Raw genomic sequence first — 11,460 nt, forward strand, 5'->3', positions numbered from 1 at the left:
CTCCTTTGTGATGTGACTCATATTTGAGCACATTTAGTCCCCGAATTAACCTCGTTCCTATGCTTTATAGTGCATAATTGGGTCATTTACTATATTTAGTTTCCCATTTTTCATATTCTTTGAGGTTTTGTCCCTTTGGTAGGAGACAAGTGCTAACCTTGCATTTACATGACGAAATGGAGCTAAATTGATCGCATCTAATGACCAAGCATCAAAGAGAAGACGATACTAGAAGGCTTATGTAGATAATAAAGTGAAATGGGCAATGAAGAAAGGATCCTTACATCCTCGGAATGATCCTCGCGGATTATGAAGGAAGAAAAGAAGAGAAGCAGTCTGCCGTGGGATCCGAGCGGATCACACCCAATCCGGGCGTCTTCCATCACCACCATCTGAGCGTCTCCCAGCCAAGACGCTCGTCTTGCAGCTAAATGATCCGAGCGTCTCTTAGACAATCCGCTCGGATCACAGCCCATAGAGCCCGTGCCACTTCACAAGATGCACGGATCATAGCGAGACTAGCAAAACGGAAATGCTCATTTCCTTCGAGAGGAGCATTTCCTCAACTTATCTTAAGGACTTAGTAGTCATTTAAGCCCTTAGTAACCCTAATCCTTGTACCTAATCTTTAGTATAAATACCCCATTGTACTACTTAGATTAGCATGCTCTCTTAATACTTTATTAATCAAGTTCTAATCATTCCTTAATCTTGTAATCAACTTTTAATCTAGTCTTAATACAAATCTCAATACTTAATCTTTCCTTAATTTTTCTATTGTTCTTCATTTATTTTGGGTAATTAGAAGATTATTTGGGTTTATTTGGAGGATTGACAACCTTCCATCAATCATCAAGTACTTCTATTATTCTTTGCTTTATTATTTGGAATCATCTTCATAGGTATAATTCTCTCTTAACCTTGTTTAGTTATTTTAAATCAGTTTCATTTATTCATCATGTTTTGCTTTGCTAGTATGATTGACAACCTTGTTAGCATGTTAAACTTGATAATGAGTAAGTAGTTTCCTTAATTAGGGTTAATGGGGAATTAGGGGAAACCAATATGGGGATTGATTCTGCTTAATCTAATATGTTTTCATAATTAATTTGCTTGCTTGTTGTGATTTCAACTTATACACATGTTATGTTTGATGAAATGCGAGCCTATGAATCCTTGCATTTTTTACCCATCACCTATCTTTTCAATGAGACTTCTAAGCTTATACACCAACTCGAGTCTCATTAGACCATGCATATAGTTGAATAGGAAGGACTAAGTCGACTTGTAGGTGTTTTACAATCTAATTGATTCGGCTTCGGGACCCAAACCTTCTTAGGGATTGTAAGCTTATAAACCAACTCGATCCCATCATAACAATAAGTGCTTGCATCTAGTAGAGAACATGTTTGTATAATCAACTCCGATGAATCCCCTATGAACCCATGACACCCTAGTGCTTTTATTCAATTGTTTACATCTCATTTTAATCACCTTGCTTGTTTTTATTACCTTGCTTTTATATTGTTGATTAGTTTAGTTGATCTCCTATCTCAACCCAAATTGTGACACCCTAAGACACAACCATTTGCAATTGAAAATCCTACATCAATACCCGTCCCTTGGGATCCGATCTTTACTTGCCTCTTTACTAAGTGTAGTTTGTGAAGTTATAAATATTGTTTTGGTTGGTAGCTTTTGACGACGTAGTTTGAACCGGAGCAAAAATGGCGTCGTTGTCGGGGACGGTGTTAACTTGATTTGATTTTCTTTAATTGTTTTTAGTTGTGTCTTTCTTTACCTTGGGGAAGTAAATCTCCTCAAGGTTGTTCTAATTGTTTTCGAGTTGTTTGATATTTTGCATGTCTAGGAGATCACAAGGTAACTTGTTACCCATTGATCTTGAAATTGAAAGAACTTTGACCAACAATAGAAGACTTGCTATAGGTACTTTAAGAGGTATTGGAGAAATTATGGACATTCAACCAAATAATATTTAGTTTATCAACCCTTTTGCAAGAGAAGGCGAGTATAACCCAATACAAAACCCACCACAAAATCAACCCACAATGCCTAAATTCTCATCGCATTCCGTACCAACCGAGGAGAACCTACCAAATTATACTCCTACACCACAACACTTAACCGGTAATTTCAATTCCAAATCCACAATCATACAACTAGTTGAGAGAAGTCAATTTGGGGGGATGCCTAGTGAAGACCCTCACTCATATATGGAGACTTTTTGTGACTATTGTGATGCGATTTCTCAAACCGGGGTTACTCAAGACCAAATCCGATGGGTCTTATTCCCTTTTTCTTTGATTGGTACTGCAAAACAATGGTTGAAAAGCCTAGACAAGGCTACTCTTGGTATTGATTCTTGGAGGAAATTGGCACTTGCTTTCTACAAGAAATTCTATCCTCCGGAAAAGACTAACATGTTGAGAGCCCAAATCACCGGGTTCAAACAAAGGGATGAGGAATCTTTGTATGAAGCATGGGAGAGATTCAAGGACACTTGTCGATCTTGTCCACACTATGGACTTAGCGAGTCGTTCCTTGTGCAACAATTTTGGAATGGTCTATATGAAGACTCCCAAAACATTCTCAATATGGGATCCAATGGTATGTTCACCGAAGTTGATGACAATCAAACATGGAACAAAATTGAAGAAATGGCGGTCCATAACTCGCAATATAGTAGGCCTCGGAAGGCTACTAGAGAAGGAAAGCATGAGGTGGATTCCATTGCTCAATTAGGTGCTCAACTAAGTTCTCACATTGACACCATTAATTTAAAGTTTGAGAAGGCCATGGCTAAACTTTAAGAGGACTCCAAATCACCCAAGCAACATGTTAATGCTATGGTGGAATCATCATCATTTCCAAGTGGAGTATGTGAGAGTTGTGGAACTTTGGGACATGACCAAAGTGAATATAGGGGAACAAGTGAGCAAGTGAATGCTTTCCAAGCATACAAAAGTGGCACCCCTTATTCCAACTATTACAATGAGAACACCAAATTACATCCCAATCTTTCATACAAAAGCCAAAATGTTCAAAACCCTCAACCAATATACACCCCACCTCCAATGAGAAATCAAGCTCAAAGACCCTTTTACAACCAAAGCCAAGGTTATCAAAATCAACCCTCTTATAATCAATTCAATGACCAAAGCTTTGATGTTCAAAAAGCGGTCTTCTAAATGCAAAAGAATAAACAAGAATACTTCACCCAAATGCAAAAAGATAGCCAAGAAAAAGACATCACCATCAACAACATACTAGCTCACACAAAGATGTTCGAAACCCAAATGTCTCAATTAGCATCTTCTAGCTCTCAAAGAACAAAAGGGCCAATTACCACCTCAAAGTAATCCCCCAAGACATGAGTCGGTGAGTGCCATCCATTTGAGGAGTGATACCCATTAAGCCCGGAGCTAAACCTGTGAAGCAGAAGCTACGCGGAATGCGTCCTGAATGGGCCCTAAAAATCAAGGAAAAAGTGGATAAACAGTTCAAGGCTGGTTTCATCAAAGTGTCTGAATACTCTGATTGAGTGGCCAACATTGTGTCCGTACTAAAGAAAGACATAAAAATTTGGGTTTGCGTGGAATTCAGGGATTTAAATAAGGCGAGTCCAAATGACAACTTCCCTTTGCCACATGTTGACATTCTGGTGGACAACACCGCCGAACATGCCCTCCTATCATTCATGGATGGGTATGCTGGGTACACCCAGATTAAAATGGCTGAGGAAGACATGCACAAGACATCATTCACTACATAGTGGGGTACATATTGCTACACGGTCACGCCCTTCGGTCTTATCAACGCCGGGGCTACTTATCAAAGAACCGCTACCACTCTCCTATATGATATGATGCACAAGGAGGTAGAGGTGTATTTCGATGACATGATCATCAAATCAAAAGAACGGGACGGCCACATCGGCGCCCTTCGGAAATTCTTCGCCCGTATGCGGAAATATAACATGAGACTAAATCCTCAGAAGTGTGCGTTCGGGGTCACCTCCGGAAAACTCTTGGGACATGTCGTCAGCAAAAGAGGCATTGAGATTGATCCAACCAAAATCAAAGCCCTTCAGCAAATGCCTCGGCCTAGGAACGAGAAGGAGATTTGGGGATTTCTCGGCCAGGTCCAATACATCAGCCGCTTCATTGCAAAGCTCACCATGATTTGTGAACCGATATTCAAGAAGCTTCGCGCCTCAGATCACACCGATTGGGACGACGATTGTCAAAAGGCCTTCGACAGGATAAAGGAAATCCTATCCAAACCTCCTGTCTTCAGGCCACCTCAACCGGGGATTCCTTTATCCATATACCTGACTGTTACCAACACAGCCATGGGAGCAATGTTAGCACAAACAGTCGACGGTGAAGAACGAGCCATCTACTACATCAGCAAAAAGTTCGTTGAGTACGAGGCGAGGTATACCCAACTGGAAAAGACATGCCTTGCCCTAGTATGGTCAACAAAGAAGCTGCAGCATTACATGCTCAGCTACACGGTCCACATCTGCTCCAAGATGGACTCGGTCAAATACATCTTCGAAAAACCCGTACTAAACGGAAGGCTGTCTAGGTGGACGCTCATGCTGTCTGAGTTTGATCTAAAGTTTGTGCCCCTCAAGGTTATCAACGGAAGAGCGGTTGCCGATTTCCTAGCTGAATATCCCGTCAACGAGGATCCAACGACCGATACGTGGTCACTTCCAAACAAAGACATCCTTTGTGCCGATTCCGACGCATGGGACCTATACTTCGACGGTGCATCTAATCTGAGAGGCTTCGGGGTAGGAATCCTTCTAATATCACCAGAGGGGAAACATGTTCTGATCTCGGTCAATCTAGACTTTGCCGTCACCAACAACGCCGTTGAATATGAAGCATGTCTCATTGGCCTACAAGAAGCCATCACGCTTGGCATCAAGAGACTGAGGGTCCACGGTGATTCCTCGCCCATCATCAATCAGGTGTCCGGATCATGGAAAATCCGATCCGACAGCTTAGCTCCCTACCGAGCAAAGATCAATCAAGAGGCCGAGTTCTTCGACCAAGTCGATTATATCCACTTGCCGCGAGAGGAAAATCAATTTGTCGATGCCCTGGCAAAGCTCGCCGCACTCGTCAACATACCTGACGACATGACATCAATACCCCTATGTGTCGAGAGAAGTAGCGAGCCAGCTCACGTTTGTGCCACCATCGACGACGAGGAAAGCCATAATAAACCTTGGTACCAAGCCATCCTCAACTACAAAACAAAAAACAAATTCCCTCCTAACTCTGATCAAAGAGGACAAAGAGCCATCCGCTTACTTGCATCACAATTCGTGATGAACCAAGATTCAACTATACAAGAGAACACCCCAAGGAATTCTCCTCATTTGCATTGACCATTAGAAAGCCAAAAAAGTCATGGGAGAGGTCCACGACGGAGAATGTGGCCTTCACATGAGGGCAATGATGATTACTCGAAAAATCACACGGCTATGTTACTACTGGACCACCATGGAAGCCGACTGCCGTAACTACGTCAAACATTGCCACAATTGCCAAATCTTCGCCAACATACAACACATACCACTGTCCCTTTTATACACCATGACGTCACCCTGGCCTTTCTCAACCTGGGGCATCGACATCATCGGGAAAGTAAACCCGGTAGGCACCAAGGGGCATTGCTTCGTCTTCATCGCCATCGACTACTTCACCAAATGGGTGGAAGCACAGTCATATGCAGTCTGGACCGCCAAACAAGTGGCCAATGTTTACTCAAAACAATATCATCATACCTGTATGGGGTACCCCATGAAATCATCAGCGATCAAGGCTCACACTTCCGGGCGGAAACTCAAGTTTGCTGGACAAATACAAAATGAAACGACATCGATCATCCCCCTACCGTCCCCAAACCAACGGAGCGGTTGAGGCAGCGAACAAAACTCTTGTCACCATTATCAAGAAAATGCAAGACAATAACCGCGATTGGCCGAGCAAACTCCCATTCGCACTCTGGGGATACCGAACCTCCATTCGAACACCGACAGGCGCCACGCCCTTCTACCTAGCATACGGTATGGAGGCGGTTCAACCGGTAGAGTTAGAGGCCCCTTCTCTACGCATCCTACTGGAGAGTCAAGTTCCTGAGGCGGAATGGACCCGTCAAAGGTACGAGTAACTCACTCTTCTAGACGAACGACGACTCAACGCCTTGCACAACGTCCAGCTATACCAACAACGTATACAATGGGCATTCAAAAAGAAGGTTAAACCCAGGAACATCAAGGAGGGCGACTTGGTCCTCAAGTCAGTTCGAGCACCATTACCCGTCGATCCGAGGGGAAAATTTAAACCCAACTGGGCCGGGCCATACCTGGTCAAGAAAATACTTTCGGGGGGCGCAGTGAGATTGAGTGACCTAGACGGGGAGGATTTTACAAACCCGACCAACCTAGACCAACTCAAGAAATACTACCCTTGAACCATAGCAACCAACGACCTAGCCTAGTTTTACGACTAGCAACCAACTCAACCCCTTTTCAAGTCAAGTTCCTCAACGTGTTCTGATTTGAAATCGCATGTTTTATCGAGTCTAATTTGTGGCACCTTGTCCGTTTCAAATGTCCTTTGATCTGTCAAAGGCAACATCCATTTGCACTAAAACAAAAACCCCTGAACTACGATCATGGTTTGATTTCACCTATTCACGTGAATACGTAGGCAGTCCCTCTTATACCTGAGGGATACAACCACAAAACCCAATCAAATCTACAAAACATTTTGAACTACAATCAAATCTACCAAATTTCTTGATCAACTCTTTGATGTATTTCTGTTGGTGTATCATTATTCCTTCACTAGTTTGTTGAATTTGAAGCCCAAGGAAGAACTTGAGTTCTCCCATCATGCTCATCTCGAATTCAGAGGTCATAAATTCTGAAAAGTACTTACACAAACGATTATTAGTTGAACCAAAAATAATATCGTCAACATAAATTTGTACAACTAATAGATCGGAATTTTCAAATTTTAAGAATAGGGTTTTGTCGTCAGATCCTCTTTTAAAACCACTTTCAAGAAGATATTTTGACATTCTGTCGTACCAAGACCTAGGAGATTGTTTCAAACCATACAAGGCTTTATTTAATTTGAAAACATGGTTTTGAAACTTGCTATCAAGAAATCCTGGGGGTTGCTCAACAAAAATCTCTTCATTCAAATATCCGTTAAGAAATGCTGTCTTAACGTCCATTTGAAATAATTTAATTCCTTTGTGAGCTGCAAAAGCTATTAATAGCCTAATAGCCTCAAGTCTGGCCACGGGAGCGAAGGTCTCATCATTGTCAATTCCTTCTTGTTGATTATACCCTTGTACAACCAATAGGGCTTTATTTCGTACAATAACTCCCGTATCGTCCAGCTTGTTTCTAAAAACACATCTTGTACCAATAACAGTTCGATCTTTAGGTCTCGGAACCAAATGCCAAACTTTGTTCCGTTCGAAATGTTGAAGCTCTTCTTGCATGGCCACGATCCAATCTGGTTCTGCAAGTGCATCTTTGATATTTGTTGGCTCAATGGTGGAGTGGAAAGAGTAAAATGAGCAAAAGTTGTTAAGCTTTCTACGAGTTCGAACTCCTTTGTTTAAACTACCTAGGATAGTTTCCATTGGATGAGAATCCTTATATCTCCATTTCTTAGAGACAGGAGGCACATCGTCTGTGAACCCCCGCAATAAACCGGAAAATATAACTTATAAATTCAAACAGAAATTAGGAAATTTTTGTAACTTTTAAAATTTAAAGCGCGGGTTCTTTAAAATCTAAAACACAAATAATGAATGGGGAAATAAAGATTTAATTATACAAACGTGATAGTCAAGGTGAGGGAAAATATATCCCTCGAATGACAATACAATAAAAGGTGAGTCTAAGCAATCCTAATAAACCGACTACAAGGTCAAGGTGCTCGCTAGCTCACACATGTATTCACCTCATAAATGCACCAACTAATACCTGTCATTCATGTAAACATGAACGCCACAGTCAGTGGGGAGTAACTCAAGTTTCTCCTAGCCACAAAATGTCGAAACGAACATAACAAAGAATTAAAATAGGTAAGTCATGTAAGATACTTACAAAAGCTATGAATATCAAGTTTATATTTAAACATAGCGATTAAAGGAGATGGAACAAGATAGATCAACATTAGCATAATAAAGATTCAACTTATCATGTGAGACAATTAAATAATATGAAAGACAAGCATACGGTCATTTATACAAAAGCACGCATTTCAAGGAAATACAACATATATATGAGATTAGAATCCGAATCATGTGAAGCACTTAAGTAAGGGATCAACCAATGCAAATTACAAGAATAGAAACTGTAGCCATTACTTGTAAAACCACTTAGCAAACATTGCACGGGACGTGACTACTAATGTCACATTCATACTTATGGCTTGCATCTCACCATAAGAACGGATGGGAACATCATTCCCGACGATCATATCGCAACTAGAGGGCTTATAGCTCACCCCTAGTATTCGATAGGACCAAGACAAACAACACAAGGCATAACGCTTGCCTTGAAAGATAAACACCAATATTTATAACCAAGCAAGACCTTTACTACTCATATATCAATATATAATTCTCCTGGTAGGACGACAATGGTACTCCCAAGACTCAGTCCTAGTCTAAATCTAGCCAGACTCTTGGGGCATAAAGGTCCTCAATTCGACATGCGGCAGAACAGTCCGCATCCAAGACTCGATCGACAGAACGGAAGTCGAGTACCCACAATCGGCAGAACAGTCCGAAAGAGGCGGAATAAGCATAAATTAACCAACTCTCGGCAAAACGGCACGAGAGCGGTGTAAACCAATACTTGGCATAACGGCACAAGTAAGGCATAAAGATATGAGCTAAACCCACAATCAGCAGGACAGTCCGAAAGAGGCGTAAAGATATGTCAAGCAAAAAGGTATAGCGTAAGGACATTATCAAACGAATATGACTCAACCAAGCGATACGAATCAACTAGGAAAGAGACTAATAATGTGATGAGCCGATGATAATCCAAATAAGACATTTCATGCCAAAATATATTCATAAACATGAATAAGTAACCCATTTCTTCAATATTTGTCACTTGATTAAGAACATAAATAAATAGTAATGGACCATTTATAATAATATTTTTCATACTTGTAACATATAAAATAAACATTTCATTTCATAATTATACATGCCGGTTAAATAAAATATAACAAGTAGTACCGAAAAATTTATGTCATGTGAAAATTTACGGACTGCAAACAAAAATTTCATTACAAGAGGCAAAATGGGCCCAACCTTTAAATTGTGGTAAGCCTATCAATTTAATGGTGGTGAGCCCAAACCCACCAAGAAAATGAGTCTAAATGAAGTAAGCTAGTGAGTCCAACTAGAATTAGAAACCGAGTCCAGAAGATGTAAGAAATGAAGCCCAAGAGATACAATAATTGAAGCCCCACATAGATTGTTCATAAAAGAATTGCCCAAGCATAAAACAAAAGAAAGAAGAATTACGGGAAGTATAAAACACTTCCATTGTGACTACAACTCGATAAAACCGAGCCATGGAGGAGGCCATTCAACCCATAGCCATACCGTGGCCACTACCACCCATGGTCAGTCCACATCCGCGGCCAAACACACCCCTCACGCCATCATTCCCCCGCAAAAAAATAGTCCCAAAACAGGGAGCAAATAGTGCTGTACTCGGCATCCAAAACAGGGCACCAACATACCAAAATCGAGTTTTCAAGGTGGAGAAATAACAAGTATACATGGGGCGACTTTAGCATGAAGATAAAGTAAGAAATAGAGATCCGAGAAACCGTTTAATTCGTCTCAAAATAGAGTTTGAAACTAGCATGGGACAATTTAAAACCGTATTTTGAAGCTCTTATTTCGACTCCGTTTCAAGACGAGATTAAAGCGGGAAAATCAAGTGTACATGTGACGATCCTAACATAAATAAAACGAGCACGAAAACCACTTCGAGTGACTGATTTGTCCCTCCCAAAACAGAAGCAAAACATCAACTGTCGCAGCACAAAATCGAGTTCTAGCAGCCTATTTTAGAACAAACTCGAGACGGACATTGAAGGCAAAGTTAAGACGGGAGTGAGCATGCTTAAAATTTGAATAAACATCACCAAATTTCTGCCATGAACAACCCAGAAATTCTAGCAAGAAAAATACGCATTTACTCGAAGAGAAGGCAAGCAACACCACACTCGAAATTCATAACCGGCTGCATAGTGAAAACTAAGCCATAGGAAAACACCAAAAAACCATGTAAATTGACCACAAACACTCCAATATCAACCCCATTCATGAGGAACACAATAAAGACATAAACTTTACGATAAACAAAGGAGTAAGGGCGAGTTTCCGGACATTTTGTCGAGTAACCTATCACCGTTACCTTATAACTTCTTCAATCGCTGAGTAAATCGTCTAAAAGTACAAGCCTCCCTCCGGTCTTCAAGTTCTTCAACTATAAAGAAGGAAAACGAGTTGATTGAGTCACCAATATCGGGTTGTTCTTAAGATGGTATCTTCGAAAATTCAACAAAGCTGAAACTTTCTCACCTATAAAGGAGGAGGGCGAGGAGAGGAAGAAGTAGGCGCGAAAACTAGTTAAAACGGTCGAGAAATAAAGACGGGATCGAGTATGGGGGTTCTGCCATTTTGGTTGTTTGCAGTAGCTTATTCGAAAAGAAGGAAGGAGGGAGTGAGGTGGAGGAGTTGGACGGGAGTATGTAATAATATTATTATTAATAATAATAATAATAATAATAATAATAATAATAATAATAATAATAATAATAATAATAATAATAATAATAATAATAATAATAATAATAATAATAATAATAATAATAATAATAATAATAATAATAATAATAGTAGTAATAGTAGTAATAGTAATAGTAGTAATAGTAGTAATAGTAATAGTAGTAATAGTAATAGTAATAACAATAACAACAATAACAAGAACAAGAACAACAATAACAAGAACAATAGTAACAAGAACAATAGTAACAAGAACAACAACAACAATAATAATAATAATAATAATAATAATAATAATAATAATAATAATAATAATAATAATAATAATAATAATAATAATAATAATAATAATAATAATAATAATAATAATAATAATAATAATAATAATAATAATAATAATAATAATAATAATAATAATAATAATAATAATAATAATAATAATAATAATAATAATAATAATAATAATAATAATAATAATAATAATAATAACAATAATAATAACAATAATAACAACAATAATAACAATAATAATAATAACAATAATAATAACAATAATAATAATAATAATAATAATAA

At 39.2% G+C, this 11,460-nt stretch overlaps 1 non-coding gene across 1 annotated transcript; it reads right to left on the reverse strand.

Annotated features, from left to right (window-relative positions):
- Nucleotides 1–2,441: 2,441 nt before the first annotated feature.
- Nucleotides 2,442–2,548, reverse strand: LOC141625244 (small nucleolar RNA R71). The gene has a single exon (XR_012535035.1). It is a non-coding gene; the product is annotated as a small nucleolar RNA R71 (small nucleolar RNA).
- Between the last annotated feature and the right edge of the window lie 8,912 nt (nt 2,549–11,460).

The sequence above is a fragment of the Silene latifolia genome, chromosome X (genome assembly GCF_048544455.1).
Source record: "Silene latifolia isolate original U9 population chromosome X, ASM4854445v1, whole genome shotgun sequence".
In the NCBI taxonomy this organism is placed as follows: domain Eukaryota; kingdom Viridiplantae; phylum Streptophyta; class Magnoliopsida; order Caryophyllales; family Caryophyllaceae; genus Silene; species Silene latifolia.